Source organism: Pelobates fuscus, chromosome 6 (assembly GCF_036172605.1).
Source record: "Pelobates fuscus isolate aPelFus1 chromosome 6, aPelFus1.pri, whole genome shotgun sequence".
NCBI classification, from domain to species: domain Eukaryota; kingdom Metazoa; phylum Chordata; class Amphibia; order Anura; family Pelobatidae; genus Pelobates; species Pelobates fuscus.
In genome coordinates, this window is record NC_086322.1 from 32,366,360 (window position 1) to 32,390,986 (window position 24,627).

The 24,627-nt window shown below is 46.0% G+C and overlaps 1 protein-coding gene across 1 annotated transcript in view; it reads left to right on the forward strand.

Moving 5' to 3' along the window:
- Positions 1 to 7,285: 7,285 nt before the first annotated feature.
- LOC134614133 (uncharacterized) overlaps positions 7,286 to 24,627 on the forward strand; it is a 49,382-nt gene continuing 32,040 nt past the window's right edge. Inside the window, exon 1 of the mRNA XM_063457591.1 lies at positions 7,286 to 7,353. The gene's annotated coding sequence lies outside the window, so the exon portion shown is untranslated. The remainder of the gene's footprint in view (positions 7,354 to 24,627) is intronic.

The window sequence follows — 24,627 nt, forward strand, 5'->3', positions numbered from 1 at the left end:
GGCCTTTGCTACTAAACACACTATCCCATCTCAGTTAAGGGATACACCCTTGGCCGTTGAGGCCATAGATGGTAGACCTTTACTTGAGCCTGTTATCTTCCGTGAAACCATACCCGTTAACTTATCTGTTGGTATCTTACACGAGGAAAACTTATCGCTTATGCTTATTTCGTCCCCTTCTGTTCCCATAGTCCTGGGTTACCCATGGCTAAAGAGACATAACCCTATTATTGACTGGGAGTTAGGGGAGATACTCTCATGGGGCCAGGGCTGCCAGGAGAAGTGTTTACAGAGGGTTTCTCCATTGGGGATAATTAACACACCAGGTAGTTCTACCCAGTCTACAGATTTACAGATACCGCCTCTGTATCTGGATTTAAAAGCAGTATTCGACAAAAGGAATGCTGATACTCTACCCCCACACAGGACTTTTGACTGTAAAATTAATCTGCTACCTGGCACCATGCCTCCGAGGGGTAATGTATACCCTCTATCCACCAAAGAGAATTCTGTTCTAGAGGAGTATATTCGGGAGAATCTAGACAAAGGATTCATTAGGAGATCTTCTTCTCCTGCCGGGGCTGGTTTTTTTTTTGTTAAAAAGAAGGATGGTTCCCTAAGACCTTGCATTGATTACCGAGGTTTGAATAAAATAACCATCAGAAATGCCTATCCGATCCCCTTGATTACCGAGCTGTTTGATCGCCTAAAGGGCTCTAAAATTTTCACCAAGTTGGATCTCAGAGGGGCATATAACTTGGTGAGAATCCAGCAAGGACACGAGTGGATGACAGCGTTCAATACCCGTTATGGGCATTATGAATACACGGTCATGCCTTTTGGTCTTTGTAACGCACCAGCAGTATTTCAGGACTTGATTAATGAAGTTCTCAGGGAATTTCAACATGATTGTGTTATTGTGTACCTGGACGACATACTCATACACTCTAGAGAGATTGAGACTCACCACAGACAAGTCAGAAAGGTATTACACAAACTTCTTCAACATGGGTTATACTGCAAATTGGAGAAATGTAGTTTTGACCAGTCTCAGATAGACTTTCTTGGTTACGTGATTTCTGGGGAAGGCTTTAAGATGGATCCCGACAAACTCCAGTCTATTTTAGATTGGCCATTGCCTAAGGGACTCAAGGCTATTCAGAGGTTTATTGGTTTCTCCAATTATTATAGGCGCTTCATTAAGGGATACTCTTCTATTATTGCGCCTATTACCAATATGACCAGACAGGGGGCTGACACTAAGACTTGGTCTACTGAAGCTCTCGTTGCTTTCAAGACTCTCAAGGAACTTTTTGCCTCTGCTCCAATTTTAGTCCACCCTGATACGACTCTGCCGTTCCTACTCGAGGTCGATGCCTCTGAGACAGGCGTAGGTGCTGTTCTGTCACAAAGGTTGGGTGTGGACAAACCACTACACCCTTGTGTTTTTTTTTCCAAGAAACTGTCTGGCCCTGAGAGCAGGTATGACATTGGTGATAGGGAATTATTAGCGGTCATTATGGCTTTAAAGGAGTGGAGACATTTATTGGAGGGGACCTTACATCCTGTTACCATTTTAACGGATCACAAGAACTTGTCCTATATTGGGGAGGCCAAGCGACTGTCCGCCAGACAAGCTCGTTGGTCCTTATTCCTGACTCACTTCAATTATGTGCTTACTTATAGACCTGGTTCTAAGAACTCTAAAGCTGATGCTTTGTCTCGCCAATATGAACCTTCTACTATATCTGAACCTGTTCTTTCCTCTATAGTTCCGAAATGCAATATTATCGCTAACACGAATCTCAGGATTCACTCTCCGTTACTTGCCGAGATCTTGAAATTGCAACATCTAGCCCCTAAACAGACTCCCGGGGATCGACATTTCGTTCCTCCTGCTCTTCAACTGGAACTGTTACAATGTTTCCACAACAGCAAGGTGGCTGGACACCCTGGCATTCTGGTGACTTGCTTTACGTAGGGATATCAAAGATTTCATCGGTGCGTGTGAGGTTTGTACTAAGACCAAGCAACCTCATACGCTTCCATGTGGATTTCTGCATCCCTTAGAGGTTCCAGAAAAGCCCTGGTCCTGCTTGGCTATGGACTTTATTGTCGATTTACCTATTTCTAAAAAACAGACTGTTATCCTCACCGTGGTTGACAGATTCACCAAGATGGCTCACTTCGTTCCTCTGCCTAAACTTCCATCTTCTCCCGAGTTGGCAGAGATATTCGCAAGGGAGATTTTTCGTTTACATGGGATACCCTCCCAGATTGTATCTGACAGAGGTTCCCAATTTGTTTCTCGTTTTTGGAGATCCTTCTGCTCTCAACTGGGTATCAAATTGAATTTCTCTTCCGCCTATCATCCTCAGTCTAACGGAGCTGCTGAACGCACCAACCAAAAGATTGAACAATATTTGCGTTGTTTTGTTTCCGAACACCAGGACGATTGGGTCGGTTTGATTCCTTGGGCGGAGTTCGCGCACAACAATCTCGTTTGCGATTCTACTCATTCAAGCCCCTTCTTCATGAATTATGGCTTTCATCCATCCATTCTTCCCTCGGTTTCTCCTTCCCAAGGGGTACCGTCGGTTGATGTTCATGTTGCCAATTTGAGGAAGTTGTGGGATCAGACTCGACAAATTCTTCTGCACAATTCTATGCTGGTTAAGAAACACGCTGATAAACGTAGAAGGTCGGCTCCGGTTTTTGTTCCAGGCGATAGAGTATGGCTAAGTACTAGAAACATTCGTTTAAAAGTACCTTCCATGAAGTTCGCTCCTCGTTATATTGGACCTGACAGGGTTCCGACTAAAATTAACCCAGTTGCGTATCGTCTAGCTCTCCCATCTGCCTTACGCATCCCTAACTCCTTTCATGTTTCATTGCTGAAACCGCTAGTCTGCAACAGATTTTCCTCCACGGTATCCTCTCCTCGCCCTGTTCAGGTGGAGGGTCAGGAGGAGTATGAGGTCAACTCTATCATCGATTCTCGAATATCCCGGGGGAGAGTACAATATCTGGTCGACTGGAAAGGATATGGTCCTGAGGAGAGGAGTTGGGTACCTCAAGAGGATGTTCATGCTCCTCGCCTCCGCAGGGCGTTTCACTCCCGCTTCCCATCTCGTCCCGGTTCCTTCCGCCCGGTGGGCGTATCTGAGAGGGGGGGTACTGTCAGGGTACCTGAGGTCTCTACCTCTGAGAGAGGTAGAGACTTAGAAGTTTATCCGTCCAGAAGGGCTGTTTCATCCGTTCCTCGCGGTCCTCCCGGTCATTTACACGCCGGCCGCGAGGGATCCACTTCCTTTGGTAACACGACGCCCAGCAGTCGACGTCATGACGCCAACCCGGACTGACCTGTCACTCAATTGTCTGGAGACTAATCAGGACTCGTCGGAGGCGTGTCTACTCTCCTGAGCCAGGGTATTTAACAGTGCTTCTTCCATTTGCTCATTGCCCTGTCGTGGTTCTAGCCTGTCTAGTCACCCAGCGCTCTTGTATTCCAGTATTCCTTTTGGTTCCGACCCGGCTTGTTTGTATTACTCTGCTTATCTCTATTACCCTTTGACCCGGCTTGTTCCTCGCTTACCTGTCTTCTCGTTCCCTCGACCTCGGCTTGTCTTTGACCATTCTCTATATCTCCGTACGTTAGTCTGGCCATTCTAAGGTCCGGTATACGTACCTTTCTTCTGTCTGTACTCTGCGTGTTGGATCCCTGTCCCGATCCTGACAGTCCCTTTCATACATCCTGTGATATAGACAATTGCGTTTTTCTTCTTCGAATTGCATTAATTGGCAATACATCAAGCACAAAGTTTTTTAGACATTTCCCTTCTGTAGGCGCAGATGTAGAGTTAGATGATGAGGTTATACATTAGGCTAATACAGGACATGAGTCATGGCCACAGGCCAGAAATCAGCAACCTGTGGCACATGTGCAATGCATGGCATTCAAGGTTGCCAGGGCCAAACCGGCTCTCGCCTATCGGGGTCCCAGTAGGACTTCAGATATCTGCTAGTGCAAACTGAGCGGTGACTGCAGGAGGTGAGGGATAATCTTAAATTTTTATCATTGCAGCTCATAGAGCAGAGGTTCCCAACCCAGTCCTCAAGATCCCCATACCAGTTCAGGATGTAGGTATTACCCTGTTGTGTCTAAAGTGTTTTTTTTTTTTAAAACACTTTAGACACAATTGGGCAATCTCTAAATGCTGAACTGGTAGGGGGTACTTGAGGACTGGGTTAGGGGCCACTGACATAGCGGAAGTGATCTCAGTTAATTCCCTCCTAGCCCTGGTGAACAGGAATCTACACTAAAATAGAGCAGCCTGCATCAGCTATCACATCTCTTGCACTTGGACCCCAGTGAAGCCACTCACACTGCTAGATATACACAGAGCTGGAGAAGAAACAACCCACTTACAAACACAACACCACTAACAATGCACATATACGCACACAACTCCACTAGCACTCCTCACATGCAATACTACGAGCAGCCCACACATACACACACCATCAAACACACAATATGACACACTATCCCAGCAACAACTCCACATGCAGCCCCCATACAGAGCCACATTCATGGGTATCATACACAATACCACAAACTACTCACGAACATAAACAATATAACAACCCACATAAGCACAGATACAAAGCAGCTGCCGCACCCATAAATAACACAAGCAGAATACAGCAATATAACACCTCAATTAAAAAATATAGGACAGGAAGGGGGCGGGGCCGGCCCGCCGAGCTGGATGGTCGCAGGCACGCAGAGCTCCTGCAAGACCGCAATAAAAACGATAAAAAACAATGCTTTAATCTGAACTGCAGACCTACAGCAACAAATTCCAACACAGAGGGACAGCTGGATCCAGGGAGAGGCTGGCTCCACGAGCTACAGTCCCCTGGAGGAGACATTCTTGCCAAACTACCCGAGGCCTTCTCCGGCGGTGAGTGGGGCAGACGGCCGCTGCCCCACTAACCCGCAACACAGCACCCCACATGGGACACAAATCCGGCGGGACCTGCCCCCCCCCCCCCCCATGGACCTGACCACCGCTGGCCGTGTCGGCACGGCAGCAAGGCTGCCAGTCCATCCGGACACCACATCTAAGATGGCGGAGGCCGCATGCGATGGTGCCAAGACCGGAGCATTGATGGGCAACTACTCTACATCAGCAGAAACTATAGGGGTCAGCCAACAACCCACAGATACCACCCTCAGCCACCCATTTGCAGGCACTACCGGACCTTACCAAGCCAGGATCGGACCCAAGGAGGCCTCCTGCGGGGGTTTGGGTACACCCTCCCCCAGGCAAGGTAAAAACGACAACGCATCGGCCGCCTGCAACCGCTCATGCACCATGGGTCTTACCGACGGGAGGAGAAGCAGAAGAGCATCCGCCTGGACCCCTATTACGGAAGGGACTCTCACAGACGGTAAATACACAGCAGACACCCTGCCTAGCGACTGACAACAAGCAGAACTCCCACGTACCAGCTACCTGTAATGGCGGCAGAGGGGACTATCTTAAACTAACTTTTGCCACCTGTCTATGCTGACACACAAGGCTGTCGCCCAGGACAGACCACCCGACCATTACCAATGATGCATGGCTGAGTTGCATACTTTTTAGTTTTATCAGTTGATGTCTAACTGCTTCTGCTAGCTCAAGTGTGTGCTTCTGCTTTGTAGTGGAATTGAGTGGTGGGAGGAGAGCAATGTAAAACTGCAGTACCTTACAGCCACGCAATAATTTCATGTGTATGTTCTAGCGGTCACTATTTAGTCTGCCTATATATTCATAAGCCTTAAAAATGTTCCTAGCTTGTTTTATCTTTTTCAAAAAACTATTAACTAACTGTTTCACGCTTTAGACACCCCTATAATGCTTGTTTAACTGTCTTGAAACTATGCTGACTGTACGAAATATAGTGCTGTTAGCTGATGCCTTTCAAATGCTTGATAAGTATTACTAGCCTGTATTTCCTACTGTGGCTACACAAGCCTGTTTATAACTCGCAGACACAATCTTGTACTATATCTAAACTTAAAACTACTCAGCATCACTCTAACGTTTAAACAAAAATATGCCGGCAATCTATCTGTTCATGTAAAAAAAAAAAATGTGCTGTACCAACATGCCACTCATTGGAATGCTATGATTATGCCTGCAGTTGCTGTCGTGGCCCTGCACGCTTGTCTGTAACCTATATGCACATGCAAAAATAAAGAATTAAAAAAATAAAATATAGGACAGGCACGTCAAGGGACATCAAGATCTTGTTTTGGCACAGTATTATTAAACGGTTGCCTACCCCTGCCATAGGCCAATAGGTCTTTGGGGTGGGGAGGAAGGGCTGTGTAGGGGCAGGAGGATACTGGTGTCTTCTTGTTTTTCTTTTCATTCCTTTTAAATACAGGTGGCGCTTGTCAAAGCTGACGCTTATTCTAAAAAGAAAGATCAGTTATGAAGTGAATCAGGCACCACCCCGGACCTGGGGAGGAGGCTGAGCACCACATGTGGCTGTCGGCACGGGATATTTGCTGCACACCCCTTTATGAGTTAGGTAGCATGATGGGATTAAACTGAATACATGGCTGTACAGCATGTGCTGGTTCCCAGCAGTGCTTTCAGTGAATTCCTGGAGAGCAGCAGTGAGCTGTCAATGGGTAGAGAGGATGGGAGGCATTATCTAGAACCGGACAATTCCCCTGGTCATCACATGGAAAGGTTGGCACTTTACAATTAGAATTTGGCTTATAAGTAGCTCATCTGCCCTACAGAGCTTGCAATCATTTTTTGTCAGATATAAATATATTATAAACGCTCACAGACTTCCCTTTTCCATCTTAATCCCGCTCAATGGGTGATATGTATATCTGTCAGTGACCTGGCCAGTTTGCACATTAAGTAAAAGTGTAAAAAAAAGTTTCCTCTGCTTGTGGTGAAGGCCCGGTGAGTCAGGTTCGTAGGAGGCAAGCTTGCAGCCATTGTATGACGCATGTATTTGGAGAGTGTACAGATAATGCCCTGGGTAACCAGTTCATACAAAAACCTTTCCTTCGTCACCAAGTCCAGGGCATCGGAGCCGTTGGACCGAATCTCTTTTCAAAATATTTATATCCCTATGCCTTATCATACTGTGTGTAGTGTACTGTCTATTAACGTCCTACTGAACAGAAAGGCTTTGATGTATTTTTAGACCTTTCTAAGCATGTGAGGTGTTTAAAAGGATAGCACAGGCCCCGAACAAAAGGGTATATATAAAAGGGACGCGAAAGCCCTGTGAGAACTCTGAGCTCACATTACGCACCATCTTCAAACCTTGCCTGTAAGTACACACTTTATTTCTGAGCTTCATTTACCCAAAGGTTTATTCTTCATGAGGCTGCGAACGTATTTCTGTCGCAACCAAGATATACATCAGACGGGTTCAGTTTGACTGAACAGCTAATGCCCTGCGTCTGCTTTTCAAAAATATGCGTCTAGGTATGAATATTTCCACGTGAAGTCTATTCACTGGAAGGATAATTTACTAAAATGGGAATTGTGGGTAATTCAAAATGAATTTACATCTTTAGTTTGACATAGCCAAACAAGTTTTTAATATAAGCATTTTGACCTAAAATTTGAATATTCACTTTGAATTTATTTTCAATTCCTGACAACGCACACACACACATACACAAAAAGAAATAGTGTACGTTGCACTGATAGTGGGGTACTGTGAAGTAGTGGTGGGCTTAACACAATATGGCCATGTGGTATAACTGCATCTCCATATATGTTTGCTGAGACAGGTGATTTTAAGTAGCATTGTTAAATTGTATTTTTTTTAGTTATTTATTTTATTTTATTTTATATTATATTTTGTGTGATCCTGATCTTTACAGTAGCACCACTACATAGAAATGCATGTTCTAGGTGTGCCCCTCAATTCACCTTTTTTACTGAATAAAAAATGTAGTGAATAGATTTGCACAATCTCATAAAAATAATCAAGCGGGGGAAAAGTTAAAAATGCTTTTTCCACTCTGTATTGTTCACTACGATTGTGCAAGTCAGCCTTTAATGCATCAAACCTCTATCTTAATGAATAGATCTAACGTGTGTGTGGGGTGTGTATTTTTGTGTTATCGGCAATGTTTCTATAAACTTTATAACGGTTTAACCCCTTAAGGACACATGTCTGACATGTCATGATTCCCTTTTATTCCAGAAGTTTGGTCCTTAAGGGGTTAAACAAAATAAAACAAAATCTAGGTAAAATCTAGGTCAGAAGCAATAAGATACACTGAATTAAGATTGTGTGACTATAGAAATATATAATTAGGCCAGCTATTGAACACAAAGTGCATTTCATTAGCTGATAGAAAGCGTGTACCTTTAGAAGTACGGGGAAAATTCTGATATTCTTCTGTGAAAGGTAAAGTGCATTTTGAAAAAGGGGATATTTTTTCCAGAGATATGGGTTAAAGGGGTGACGTGCTTTAGATCTGAAATAGAATGTGTGGCTAAGCCTATAACAAGTAATATGTTTTAATAAGAGTAACTTCAAGTCAGGAATTGACTGTCAGTGGTTCGGGTCAAGTGAAGTGGTTGAAAACAATTCAAAGAAAATCCCTGTGATTGAAAAGATTCCACGTTTCCATCTCTGAGCGGCAGCGTCAAAGCAGTATGAAATATAGCAATGCAGTAAAAAGGAATTAGACGAAAAGCCACAAGACACGTCTTATCTCCTATAAAAATGGTACATTTCACGTTTTTTCCCCCCAATTAAAACGTCGTTTTCTAAGCCATGTTTTATTGTGTTTTGCAACAAAATAAATCAACCTACTGTAACAGAACTCTTAACAACAAAACAAAAATATATTTAAAAAAAAAGGTGCTAAAAGTTGGGATTTTTTGTGCAAAATGGTATCTTTGAGCAGTAAAGGCTAATCAGACATATCTCTGAAACACCTTTAATATGACTAGACCTGAGCATCATGGGTAATGTTATTTGAGATTACCTTGGGTGACAAGGCTGGCTATGACTGTCCTAAACTTTGCAGAGTAACATCAAGAGTGTGTTTATCACCTGGTTTGTCAGATAAAAAAACAAACAAAAAAAAACCCAACAACATATTTTTGGGAAGTTAGTTTGTTGAATGATGAGCAAAGGGCAGAGCTTATAACAATGACTGACAGAGAGCCAAGATGGAGGTGCCCAGTTGCAGGATAAAGAGGTGTGAATTTCTACATTTAATTTTGTTTTTCATGCGTAAAATTTACATATTTGTTAAATATAGATATGAGTAAACATAATATGACAAATCCTGGAATGGGACAGTTCCCCTTTAATTGGGAGCAGGCAGTGTCCAAACAATGCATTATAAATGGCCGGTGGGTGAATGCGCTAAATCCCAAGGTTTTAGGTGAATGCGCTAAATCCCAAGGTCAAATCAGCCTTTCCTCATTCCATGTTCAATGAAAGTAGTACTATTGAGCTGGGTAACAGTATCATCAATAAAAACATTACACAAGAAGGCAGTAGGTGGGAAAGGACTTTAAAAAAATAGCTTTAACCCCTTAAAGACACGTGACATGTGTGACATGTCATGATTCCCTTTTATTCCAGAAGTTTGGTCCTTAAGGGGTTAAATTCCTATTAATATTGATCATAAAATGCGTAAAACAGTGGGTAGAGATGTGTATTGACCACGTAACCTCTGAATTGCTGGTGGTTTACAACATCCTGCAGAAGTCCCTGCACAGTAAATGGTTTAAAACAAAACTCAGAAGGTTGTACCATAGAAAACAGATCATTTTAATAAGTATTTTATTGCCAAGGTATATTTGTGGTGTTTTGCCAGACATAGAATTCTCGAGGGGTTGCTAGGTAATTTGTTTACATTGATATATAGTTTTTTTGTTTGAGCCAAATTGTAATGGGAACTTTGAATATTATCACAATAAAATCTCAGCAAATGATCTGGCATACTTTAACCAATTAAATGAATGCAAAAACATCTGTGCACCAAGTTCATCCAACTTTCATGTGCCAAAATCTGACTAAGAATGTCTTATCAAGCAGAGAAAATATATATATATGTAATATAAAATGATATTTAAAGGAACACTCCAAACACCTAATGCACTCTAGTTTGCTAAGTGTGTCCTTTGTATTTTACATTAAATTGCAGATTTCAATATCAATTGTCACATTTACAAATTAACCTTGTTACACCTACCTACATGTCAATCAGACAACAGGCTCCATTACTTCCTGTTTTTTTTTAACTCAGAGGAGCTTAACTAAAGAGGCAGCAATAGCCCAGAGCACCTATCTTCCAAAGACTTCTCATTGAGCTGCATTGGGAGTCTGGGTGGGGTTTGAAGAGGGGGGCTTGCAAAGGCAGCAGACACGAGATCTGCAGCTTTTACAAACTGTTTTTAGATATACCTCAATGAAAAAATGCATATTGAAATGCGTGAATGTTTGCATAGGGTATATCTACTAAACAGTGTTGCTTTTTTTTTTTTTTACAAATTTGGCAAGGTGGGCAGTGGTGTATTTTAAATTTATGCTGCCCTAGGCATGACGAAACATGTGCACCCCCCCACTAATCTAAATTTGCTTCACCCCTTCCTGTCAAGGCCGTACCTCTTCCCGTTTAAGACCAACATACAGTTTGACTGACACACACTCACTGACACACTCACTGGCACACACTCTCAGATACACACACACTGACATACATTCACTGACAGACACACACTGACAAACATTCACTGACAAATTCACTGACAGACACACACATTTACTCACTAATAGACGCACACTGGCAGACACAAATACTCACTCATAGGTACACACTCGATCACAGACATCCACTGACAGTCAAACACACACACACACACACACATATTCACTGACAGGCACACACACACTCATTCACTCACAGACACACACACACTCATTCACTCACAGACACACATTCATTTGCAGACATATACTGACACACACAGACAGGCACACACAATTACTGACAGACACACACACATTCACTCACAGACACACACACATTCACTCGCTCACAGACACACATTTACTGATAGACACACATATTCACTCACAGACACCCTGATACTGACACACTCACACACATTATCTAATGCAAATTATATGTAATTTTATATTAATCCACCCAGCCTCCCTACCTTTAGCCTAACCTGCACTGCTAACTGCTCTACTAAGCCCCAAGATTAAATTTGGAAGCGGACTAACCGGCAACTCAGGATAGACTGTGGTTGTGTGTTACGGTTGTTACAGAGTGTGGCGGAACCAACCTCGCCACTGTGAACTGGAGAAGCCTGGTTACCCACCTCCTACCTGCAGACTATGGCCCCTGGTAAATTTAGGAATTAGGAACAATGCCCCTTTAAGACTGTGTAGCAGATTGCATTCAGGCTGTCTTTAATATTATGTGTTCGGTAAACTGTGTTATGTGTATGCAGCATTCGACTGATTGTTCGGTAGAATCGCTCCATTCATTATATTGAGTGAAACTACCGAACAACCAGACCACCCAGGATTAAAGTGTGCCTCCAATTACCGTTCGCAACAATGTTGCAAACGGGTAATTGGCAATGTGTGTAATGTGTGGTTTTGTCCTCTGGGTGGCCGCCATTCGGGAAACGAACACGTGGCGGTGGCCATCTTAAACTCCCGAACAGCTGTGTTTTGCCGTCGAGTGTCTGGAACTAAAATCGGACACTCGACTAGGCAAACACCGCTGAGACCTCCAGACTTCCATGAATTTGTGTAGAAACTACCGAATGGCCTGCCGTTCGGTAGAAAGAACCCCACGAAAAAGGGGATTCATTCAAATCCTCCCCAGGCTCTATAACCCAGGCAATTCGTATGTTTTCGTTCACTTTTCTGTGACTGACCGCAGGGCCAAAGTATATGGATTTATTTTTGGATACTTTGCCTGTGCGGTCGGTCAAAACTTTAAACAGCCATAACACCCGAACCCCTGGTCTGATCTGGGTGATTTTTGAGTATGTTGCTCACCCAGATCAGGGCTATCAGGTAAAGGTAAATACCTACCATATTTGGGGTACATCTAAAACTTGGGGGAAATTGTGGACTGTTTAATTATGTTAACAGATAAGTTAGTGGGAGGAGATGGGTGGGAGGTAACTGGTACATTATTGGTTGTTGTACTAATTGTTGTGGACCCCTCCCTTGCATGGGAGAATGTCTTAAAAGGAGGTTGTGTGAATACATCTGGAAATTCTGCTTAACCCTCAAAACGGAGTGTCGATTCGTTATTGGGGAATTGGATTGTATGCTGACTGCCAGGAGTATAACCCTTTCGCATGGTTTTCCTGTTCGGCTGTTTCCCGGGTTCGTGTGTTTCCAGTTCGGGAGATTGGTGCTTACAGTAGCTGTCTGGGCATCCAAAAGGGGAATATCGCCTAAACAGGTTTTAACCTCTGTGTGCAAAACGGTCTGTTACACAGAGTATACTAGCTAGCTTGAACCACTTGCAATACACTTCAATGCATATGGTTCCCTTGCATAACAACAAGAAAGTGCACAGTTACAAGGTGTATAATTGTAATAAAATATCTAACACCTGAGTGGAATTCCCAAAACCATATCCAGAAAAAAATGTGTGTGTGTGTGTCTGTCATGGTATGCGTGTGTGTCTGTCATGGTATGCACGAGTGTATGTCTGTTAAAGTGTGAGTGTATGGGTCTGTCTGTCATGGTGTGTGTGTGTGTCTGTCATGGTATATATGTGTATGTGTCTGTCATGGTATATGCGTGTGTGTCTGTCTGTCATGGTGTGTGTATGTCATGATGTGTGTGTTCAGGAGACCAGACCCCTTCCGTTCTCAAGGGAATTGTATTTTTTCTCACCTTTTTTCCCCACTCTGTGCTGGTCTCTCCTTGTCTGCCCTGACTCTATGTTTATCCATAGAGATGCATTCAGGGCCGGCGCTACCATAAGGCGGCCCAGGCGGCCGCCTTAGGGCGCACCGGCCCTGGGGGCGCAAAATCAGGCTGACCGGAAGGAGGGAAGTGCACTGCGCTCCCCTCCAACCGACGACCTATTGTAGTGTGGCCGAGCGCCCGGTTCTGCGGGCGCGCGAGGGAGCACTCTCCCATGTGTGCTTCCTCTTCAGCTCCCTCGCGCGCCGCATACTGATACCGGACCCGGAAGATGACGTCATCTTCCGGCGCCGGCATCCTTACGCGGTGCGCGAGGGAGCTGAAGAGGAAGCACACATGGGAGAGTGCTCCCTCGCGCCCGCCCGCCAGCCCGACAGCCCGGGAGACAGCCAGCCAGCCAGCCACCAAGGGAGACAGCCACCAAGGGAGACAGCCACCAAGGGAGACAGACAGCCAGGGAGCCAAGGAGCCCAGGAGCCCAGCAGCACCACTGGACCCCAGGGAATCCCTTCAGCACTCCAAAAAGGTAAGGAGGCTGGGGGATTAAATAAAAAAAAAACATGTGTTAGTGTTAGTGTGTGTGTGTGTGTGTGTGTGTGTGTCTGCTAGTGAGTGTCAGTGTGTGTGTCTGCTAGTGAGTGTCAGTGTGTGTGTCTGCTAGTGAGTGTCAGTGAGTGTGTCTGCTAGTGAGTGTCAGTGAGTGTGTCTGCTAGTGAGTGTCAGTGTGTGTGTCTGCTAGTGAGTGTCAATGAGTGTCTGCTAGTGAGTGTCAGTGTGTGTGTCTGCTAGTGTTAGTGAGTGTGTCTGCTAGTGTCAGTGAGTGTGTCTGCTAGTGTCAGTGAGTGTGTCTGCTAGTGTCAGTGTGTGTGTCTGCTAGTGTCAGTGTGTGTGTCTGCTAGTGAGTGTCAGTGTGTGTCTGCTAGTGAGTGTCAGTGTGTGTCTGCTAGTGTGTCTGCTAGTGAGTGTCAGTGAGTGTGTCTGCTAGTGAGTGTCAGTGAGTGTGTCTGCTAGGGAGTGTCAGTAAGTGTGTTACTGTGTGTCTCTTACTGAGTGTGTTTGTGTGTGTATTAGTGAGTCTGTTTGATGTCTGTTAGTGAGTGTGTGTTTGTCAGTGAGAGTGTATGTTTTGTAAGTGAGTGTGTATGTCTGTCTGTCGCTGAGTGTGTCTGTCAGTAAATGTGTGTGTCTGTTAGCTGGTGTGTATGCATCTGTTCGTGAGAGTGTGTGTCTTCAGCACTTACCTTTCTCTAGCGCCGGACTCCCTTGGCGCTGGGGATCCCTCCGCCTCTCAGCTCCGAATGCTCTTGCCGCGCATGCATTCAAACCGCCCATAGGAAAGCATTACTCAATGCTTTCCTATGGACGTTCAGTGTTTTAGAATAGCGGAAGCTCCTCTAGCGGCTGTCAGTGAGACATCCACTAGAGGCTGGATTAACCCTCGGTGAAACATAGCAGTTTCTCTGAAACTGCTATGTTTTCAGCTGCAGGGTTAAAACTAGAGGGACCTGACACCCAGACCACTTCATTGAGCTGATGTGATCTGGGTGTCTGTAGTGGTCCTTTAATTGTGTGTGCATCTGCATGCACTGGCGTACATACCGCGGTCGCAGGGGTCACAACCCTGCAACCCCTGCGACCAGGTGCCCGCCGCCATGAGTTGCGGCCCCGGCCCGCGCAGAGTAAGCGCGAGGGGGGGGGGGCACGGATCAATTTGCGCACTGGGGCCCCATGGGTCATGTGTACGCCACTGCACCTACCCTCGTGTCTGCCGCAGGCTGTGTGGAGGGGGCGAGGATATGAATGACATCATATCCCTGCTCCCTGTGTACCACACAGCGCGGCTGGCGCCCTGTGATGGGGCTGGGCTGCAGGACAGGACTCCAAGGAGCCAGACAGCATGCATCCAGGGGACAAGATTGAACTGATGTAAGTATGTAATTGTGTATGTCTCTGTATGTGTGTATGTCTCTGTATGTATGTATGTATGTATGTATGTATGTATGTATGTAGGTCTCTGTATGCCTGTATGTCTTTGTATGTATGTTTCTGTATGCATGTATGTGTCTGTATGTTTCTGTATGCCTGTATGTACAAATGTATGTGTCTGTATGCCTGTATGTCTTTGTACGTATGTGTCTGTATGCCTGTATGTCTCTGTATACCTGTATATATGTATGTGTCTGTATGACGGTATGTCTCTGTATGCGTGTATGTCTTTGTATGCCTGTATGTATGTATGTGTCTGTATGCCTGGATGTCTCTGTATGTATGTTTCTGTATGTCTATGTATGTATGTATTTATGTATGTGTCTGTATGACGGTATGCCTCTGTATGTATGTCTATATGCCTGCATGTATGTCTCTGTCTGTTTCTGTATGTCTGTATGATTATTTCTGTGTTTGTATGAACCTTATTTTGAACGAGGGTGGGGGGCACAAAAATGCATCTTCGCCTGTGTAACTAAAAATCCTAGCACCGGTCCTGGATGCATTTAATCAGTGCATCTCTTTGGGGAACACTCAGCTCCTCCATGCAGAGCGTGGAGATGCTGAATGTAGGTGCTGCACACTGTGCAGCACTGATACAGGAAGCACCTCTAGTGACCACCAGAGTGACAGTGACTAGAGGTGTCACTAGGAAGCTTTTCTCTGAAAAGACAGTGTTTTTACTTGAAAAGCCTGCAGGGACAGGCTATAGACAGCAAAACCACTACATTAAGCTGTAGTGGTCCCGGTGACTATCATGTCCATTTAAGAATTTTATTTTTGTTGTTGAATATAAAGCTATGTAAGTTTTAAAAAAATCTGGCTGCTAACTTTTGTAGCTGGCTCCTAGAGTTAAAGTAAAATCGTCAAGCCCTGATGTATACAGCATCAGCCCTAGTGTCTGTAAACACATGTTGAATTGCCCTAATTCCCTGGATTTTTCTTAGGGCATTACACTTTAACTAATAAATAGTGTTGTCGCGAACCCGAAATTTTCGGTTCGCGAACGCGAACTTCCGCAAATGTTCGCGAACCGGCGAACCGTGCGAACCGCCATTGACTTCAATGGGCAGGCGAATTTTAAAACCAACAGGGACTCTTTCTGGCCACAAAAGTGATGGAAAAGTTGTTTCAAGGGGACTAACACCTGGACTGTGGCATGCCGGAGGGGGATCCATGGCAAAACTCCCATGGAAAATTGCACAGTTGATGCAGAGTCTGCTTTTAATCCATAAAGGGCAGAAATCACCTAACATTGACACCTGTCCTCAAAGCCCTGCCCTGATACACACTGACACAGAGCAGAATAGAGACTGTTCACCGTCCACAGAGACCATGATACACACTGACACAGAGCAGAATAGGGACTGTTCCCCCTACATAGGGTCACTTGGCAGATATGGATTGACACCTGTCCTCAAAACCCCTGATACACACTGACACAGAGCAGAATAGGGACTGTTCCCCCTACATAGGGTCACTTGGCAGATATGGATTGACACCTGTCCTCAAAACCCCTGATACACACTGACACAGAGCAGAATAGAGACTGTTCCCTGTCCACAGAGACCATGATACACACTGACACAGAGCAGAATAGAGACTGTTCACCGTCCACAGAGACCATGATACACACTGACACAGAGCAGAATAGAGACTGTTCCCCGTCCACAGAGACCATGATACAAACTGACACAGAGCAGAATAGAGACTGTTCACCGTCCACAGAGACCATGAGACACACTGACACAGAGCAGAATAGGGACTGTTCCCCCTACATAGGGTCACTTGGCAGATATGGATTGACACCTGTCCTCAAAACCCCTGATACACACTGACACAGAGCAGAATAGAGAGCCCTAGTGTCTGTAAACACATGTTGAATTGCCCTAATTCCCTGGATTTTTCTTAGGGCATTACACTTTAACTAATAAATAGTGTTGTCGCGAACCCGAAATTTTCGGTTCGCAAATGGCGAACGCGAACTTCCGCAAATGTTCGCGAACCGGCGAACCGTGCGAACCGCCATTGACTTCAATGGGCAGGCGAATTTTAAAACCAACAGGGACTCTTTCTGGCCACAAAAGGGATGGAAAAGTTGTTTCAAGGGGACTAACACCTGGACTGTGGCATGCTGGAGGGGGATCCATGGCAAAACTCCCATGGAAAATTGCACAGTTGATGCAGAGTCTGCTTTTAATCCATAAAGGGCAGAAATCACCTAACATTGACACCTGTCCTCAAAGCCCTGCCCTGATACACACTGACACAGAGCAGAATAGAGACTGTTCACCGTCCACAGAGACCATGATACACACTGACACAGAGCAGAATAGGGACTGTTCCCCCTACATAGGGTCACTTGGCAGATATGGATTGACACCTGTCCTCAAAACCCCTGATACACACTGACACAGAGCAGAATAGGGACTATTCCCCCTACATAGGGTCACTTGGCAGATATGGATTGACACCTGTCCTCAAAACCCCTGATACACACTGACACAGAGCAGAATAGGGACTGTTCCCCCTACATAGGGTCACTTGGCAGATATGGATTGACACCTGTCCTCAAAACCCCTGATACACACGGACACAGAGGAGAATAGAGACTGTTCCCTGTCCACAGAGACCATGATACACACTGACACAGAGCAGAATAGAGACTGTTCACCGTCCACAGAGACCATGATACACACTGACATAGAGCAGAATAGAGACTGTTCCCCGTCCACAGAGACCATGATACACACTGACACAGAGCAGAATAGAGACTGTTCCCTGTCCACAGAGACCATGATACACACTGACACAGAGCAGAATAGAGACTGTTCACCGTCCACAGAGACCATGATACACACTGACACAGAGCAGAATAGGGACTGTTCCCCCTACATAGGGTCACTTGGCAGATATGGATTGACACCTGTCCTCAAAACCCCTGATACACACTGACACAGAGCAGAATAGAGACTGTTCCCTGTCCACAGAGACCATGATACACACTGACACAGAGCAGAATAGAGACTGTTCACCGTCCACAGAGACCATGATACACACTGACACAGAGCAGAATAGGGACTGTTCCCCCTACATAGGGTCACTTGGCAGATATGGATTGACACCTGTCCTCAAAACCCCTGATACACATTGACACAGAGCAGAATAGGGACTGTTCCTCCTACATAGGGTCACTTGGCAGATATGGATTGACACCTGTCCTCAAAACCCCTGATACACACTGACACAGAGCAGAATAGCGACTGTTCCCCCTACATAGGGTCACTTGGCAGATATGGATTGACACCTGTCCTCAAAACCCCTGATACACACTGACACAGAGCATAATAGGGACTGTTCCCCCTACATAGGGTCACTTGGCAGATATGGATTGACACCTGTCCTCAAAACCCCTGATACACACTGACACAGAGCAGAATAGAGACTGTTCCCTGTCCACAGAGACCATGATACACACTGACACAGAGCAGAATAGAGACTGTTCACCGTCCACAGAGACCATGATACACACTGAAACAGAGCAGAATAGGGACTGTTCCCCCTACATAGGGTCACTTGGCAGATATGGATTGACACCTGTCCTCAAAACCCCTGATACACACTGACACAGAGCAGAATAGGGACTGTTCCCTGTCCACAGAGTCCATGATACACACTGACACAGAGCAGAATAGAGACTGTTCCCCGTCCACAGAGACCATGATACACACTGACACAGAGCAGAATAGGGACTGTTACCCCTACATAGGGTCACTTGGCAGGTATGGATTGACACCTGTCCTCAAAGCCCATGATACACACTGGGGGGAGCTACTGTCCTCCCCAACCCCTGCGCGGTGGGTGGGGGCCATAAATCACAATGGGGGGGCCTACTTTCCTCCCCCCCGGCCCCCATCCCTGCGCGGTGGGTGGGGGGCATAAATCACAATGGGACAGACCTACTGATAGGAGTGGAGTATTGTTCATATCAGTTTAATACCTTCCGCGTCTCCTATCAGTGGACGTGTAAATGGCAGAGATTTTTAATTGTTGAATCACCTCCCCTTTTTAGGCCAAGGTGGGAAGATGCTTAGACCACTGGTATATTGGTGCCATCTTGGAGGATTTTTTTTTGGTTAGGTTTTTGAAGCCACAGTGCTGCACCAGTGGGCCTAAAAATTAGGCATGTACACATGCCTGAAAAATTTGGTATTGTTGCAGCCGCTGCTGTAGCAGCCGCCAGAAAAATTGATGTTTGTTTCACAGGCAGAAAGTGCCCTAAAACATGGCGGCTTGAACCCTAGTTGGTGGCGGATAAGTCACGCAAGTCAAACGTCATTCAGAGCTAAAATACAGCAGCGTGTGGACCATTTTTAGCCCAAGGCAGCTCACCTCATCAGGCCTTTTTTAAGCGAATGTATCGCCCAGTGTCAGTCCCTTCGGGATCCATCCCTCATTCATCTTAATAAAGGTGAGGTAATCTAGACTTTTTTGACCTAGGCGACTTCTCTTCTCAGTGACAATACCTCCTGCTGCACTGAAGGTCCTTTCTGACAGGACACTTGAAGCGGGGCAGGCCAGAAGTTCTATCGCAAATTGGGATAGCTCAGGCCACAGGTCAAGCCTGCACACCCAGTAGTCAAGGGGTTCATCGCTCCTCAGAGTGTCGATATCTGCAGTTAAGGCGAGGTAGTCTGCTACCTGTCGGTCGAGTCGCTCTCTGAGGGTGGATCCCGAAGGGCTGTGGCGATGCATAGGACTTAAAAAGGTCCGCATGTCCTCCATCAACAACACGTCTTTAAAGCGTCCTGTCCTTGCCGGCGTGGTCGTGGGAGGAGGAGGAGGATGACTTCCACCTCTCCCCCTGTTAGATTCCCGTTGTGCTGTGACATCACCCTTATACGCTGTGTAAAGCATACTTTTTAATTTATTTTGCAAATGCTGCATCCTTTCCGACTTGTTGTAATTCGGTAACATTTCCGCCACTTTCTGCTTATACCGGGGGTCTAGTAGCGTAGACACCCAGTACAGGTCGTTCTCCTTCAGCCTTTTTATACGAGGGTCCCTCAACAGGCAGGACAGCATGAAAGACCCCATTTGCACAAGGTTGGATGCCGAGCTACTCATTTCCCGTTCCTCCTCCTCACTGATGTCATTGAAGGTATGTTCTTCCCCCCAGCCATGTACAACACCACGGGTACCAGATAGGTGACAACGAGCACCCTGGGATGCCTGTTGTGTTTGGTCTTGCTCCTCCTCCTCCTCCTCCTCCTCAAAGCTACAATCCTCCTCTGACTCCTCTTCCTCACAATCCTCTTCCAGCGTTGCCGCAAGCAAGCGATGCTGATAAGGCTGTTTCTGGTGGTGATGGTGACCACAACTCTTCCTCTTCCTCTTCACACTCATCTACAGCCTGATCCAGCACTCTTCGCAAGGCACGCTCCAGGAAGAAAACAAATGGTATGATGTCGCTGATGGTGCCTTCGTTGCGACTGACTAGGTTTGTCACCTCCTCAAAAGGACGCATGAGCCTACAGGCATTGCGCATGAGCGTCCAGTAACGTGGCAAAAAAATTCCCAGCTCCCCAGAGGCTGTCCTAGCACCCCGGTCATACAAATATTCATTAACAGCTTTTTCTTGTTGGAGCAGGCGGTCGAACATTAGGAGTGTTGAATTCCAACGTGTAGGGCTGTCGCAAATCAAGCGCCTCACTTGCATGTTGTTTCGTCGCTGGATATCGGCAAAGTGAGCCATGGCCGTGTAGGAACGCCTGAAATGGCCACACACCTTCCTGGCCTGCTTCAGGACGTCCTGTAAGCCTGTGTACTTATGCACAAAGCGTTGTACGATCAGATTACACACATGTGCCATGCACGGCACATGTGTCAACTTGCCCAACTTCAATGCCGCTATCAAATTTTTTCCGTTTTCACACACCACTTTGCCGATATCCAGTTGCTGCGGAGTCAGCCACTTTTCCACCTGTGCGTTCAGGGCGGACAGGAGTGCTTGTCCGGTGTGACTCACTGCTTTCAAGCAAGTCAAACCCAAGACGGCATGACACTGCCGTATCCGGGATGTGGAATAGTACCTGGGGAGCTGGGGGGGTGCCGTTGTTGTGGAGCAAGAAGCAGCGGCACAAGAGGACTCAGCCGAGGAGGTTATGGAAGAGGATGGAGTAGGAGGAGTAGAGGAGGTGGCAGCAGGACTGCCTGCAATTCGTGGCGGTGTCACCAACTCCTCTGCAATGCCACGCATTCCTTGCTTGTCAGCCGTCAGCAGGTTTACCCAATGCGCAGTGTAGGTGATATACCTGCCCTGACCATGCTTTGCAGACCAGGTATCAGTGGTCAGATGGACCCTTGCCCCAACACTGTGTGCCAGACATGCCATGACTTCCTTTTGCACAATCGAGTACAAGTTGGGGATTGCCTTTTGTGAAAAGAAATTCCGGCCGGGTACCTTCCACTGCGGTGTCCCAATAGCTAAAAAATTTTTGAACGCCTCAGACTCAACCAGATTGTATGGTAAAAGCTGGCGGGCTAATAGTTCGGACAAGCCAGCTGTCAGACGCTGGGCAAAGGGGTGACTTGGTGACATTGGCTTCTTACGCTCAAACATGTCCTTGACAGACACATGACTGTGGGCAGATGAGCGGGAACTGCTCAAGGCGGGAGACGGAGTGGCGGTTGGTTGAGAGGGGGCAAGAAGGACAGCAGTGGTTGACGTGGCTGAAGATGCTGGACCAGGAGGAGGATGGCGGCTTAGAGTAGGCGTGCTGCTTGTACTCATGTGTTGATCCCATAGGCGTTTGTGATGTGAGATCATGTGCCTACGCAAAGCAGTTGTACCTAGGTGTGTGTTGGACCTCCCACGACTCAGTTTCCTTTGGCACAGGTTGCAAATGGCATCGCTGTTGTCAGAGGCAGACAAACAAAAAAAATGCCACACTGCTGAGCTCTGCAATGACGGCATTCTGGTGGTGGACACAGCATGCGTTGATTCGCGTGCTGTCGGGCTGACCCCGGGTGCCGATGCATGCTGTCTGACTGTGCCACTAGCTCCTTGCGACGACCCCCCCCTGCTTCCAACTCGTCTCCTCCTCCTCTCTGTCTCCCCATCTGAACTTTCTCCCTGTTCTTCTTCTTGCCGAGCGGGCACCCACGTGACATCCATGGACGCATCGTCATCATCAACCGCTTCGCTTGTATCTGACAACTCAGAAAAGGAAGCAGCAGCGGGTACAACATCATCATCATCATCATACCGTACCTCCATGTGTTTAATGCTGCCTGCCTGAGACATATCCCTGTTATCTACATCCTCTAGCAATAATGGTTGCGCATCACTCATTTCTTCAAACGGGTGTGTGAATAACTCCTCTGACATACCAAGTAAAGCGGCTGTGGTGCTAGTTTTGGTGGTGGCGGCAGGCGGGTGAGTGGTATCTTGAGAGGTGCCTGAAGCTAAGCTGGAGGAGGATGGTGCGTCAAGGTTCCGAGCGGAGGCTGTACAAGATTGGGTGTCCTGTGTTAGCCAGTCAACTATGTCCTCAGAACTTTTCAAGTTCAGGGTACGTGGCTTCTGAAAACTGGGCATTATTCTAGGGCAAAAGGGAATCACAGCACCACGACCACGACGGCCCCTGCGGGGTGGCCTGCCTCTGCCTGTCATTTTTTGGGGGATTATTGGTACTATGCGTGCAAGCTACTGTGAGACCAGATATGATTGGCAATGTGAACTGTAACAGTTCTGCAGAGCACACACTGTAGGCCTGACACACCCGCTTGAAGACAAGTAACTGCTATTCAATCTATAACAGTGAAAAATAAATTTTGGTTTTAAAAGCACGCTATAGAGACACCAGATATGATTGGCAATGTGCACTGGAACAGTTCTGCAGAGCACACACTGTAGGCCTGAGACACCCGCTTGAAGACAAGTAACTGCTATTCAATCTATAACAGTGAAAAATAAATTTTGGTTTTAAAAGCACGCTATAGAGACACCAGATATGATTGGCAATGTGCACTGGAACAGTTCTGCAGAGCACACGCTGAAGGAAGGACTGACAGAGCCGCTTGAAGACAAATAACTGCTATTCAATCTATAACAGTGAAAAATAAATTTTGGTTTTAAAAGCACGCTATAGAGACACCAGATATGATTGGCAATGTGCACTGGAACAGTTCTGGAGAGCACACGCTGAAGGAAGGACTGACAGAGCCGCTTGAAGGACACTGACTGGCTGCTATTAGCTTACACTAGAAACCTTTTTTCTTTGTAAAAGCACGCTATAGAGACACCAGATATGATTGGCAATGTGCACTTGAACAGTTCTGCAGAGCACACACTGTAGGCCTGACACACCCACTTGAAGACAAGTAACTGCTATTCAATCTATAACAGTGAAAAACAAATTTTGGTTTTAAAAGCACGCTATAGAGACACCAGATATGATTGGCAATGTGCACTGGAACAGTTCTGGAGAGCACACGCTGAAGGAAGGACTGACAGAGCCGCTTGAAGGACACTGACTGGCTGCTATTAGCTTACACTAGAAACCTTTTTTCTCTGTAAAAGCACGCTAAAGAGACACCAAATATGATTGGCAACTGTCAAAGCACACTGGAACAGGTCTACAGAGCACACGCTGAAGTAGGCCTGACACCCAGACGCTTGCAGACAACTAACTGCTCTTCTATTACAGTGAAAAAAAATTATTTCTTTTAAATCTAAAGCTTAAGCTATTGTAAAAACAGATATGAGTGGTGGCACTGACTGTGCAAATGGGCAAGGCCTCCAACCTGACACAGAAGCTGGCAGGCAGGCAACTGCTCTTCTATTACAGTGAAAAAAAATTTTGGTTGTAAAAGCACGCTATAGAGACACCAGATATGAGTGGCAACTGTCAAAGTACGCTGGCAGGGTTGTGCAGGGCACACGCTGAAGGAAGGCCTGACAGAGCCGCTTGAAGGACACTGACTGGCTGCTATTAGCTTACACTGGAAACCTTTTTTCTTTGTAAAAGCACGCTAAAGAGACACCAGATATGATTGGCAACTGTCAAAGCACGCTGGCACAGGTCTGCAGAGCACACGCTGAAGTAGGCCTGACACCCAGACGCTTGCAGACAACTAACTGATCTTCTATTACAGTGAAAAAAAATGATTTCTTTAAAATCTAAAGCTTAAGCTATTGTTAAAACAGATATGAGTGGTGGCACTGACTGTGCAAATGGGCAAGGCCTCCAACCTGACACAGAAGCTGGCAGGCAGGCAACTGCTCTTCTATTACAGTGAAAAAAAATGATTTCTTTAAAATCTAAAGCTTAAGCTATTGTTAAAACAGATATGAGTGGTGGCACTGACTGTGCAAATGGGCAAGGCATCCAACCTGACACAGAAGCTGGCAGGCAGGCAACTGCTCTTCTATTACAGTGAAAAAAATGATTTCTTTAAAATCTAAAGCTTAACCAATTGTTAAAACAGATATGAGTGGTGGCACTGACTGTGCAAATGGGCAAGGCATCCAACCTGACACAGAAGCTTGCAGGCAGGCAACTGCTCTTCTATTACAGTGAAAACAAATTATTTATTTTAAATCTAAAGCTTAACCAATTGTTAAAACAGATATGAGTGGTGGCACTAGGCAAGTGGGCACAGTATCCA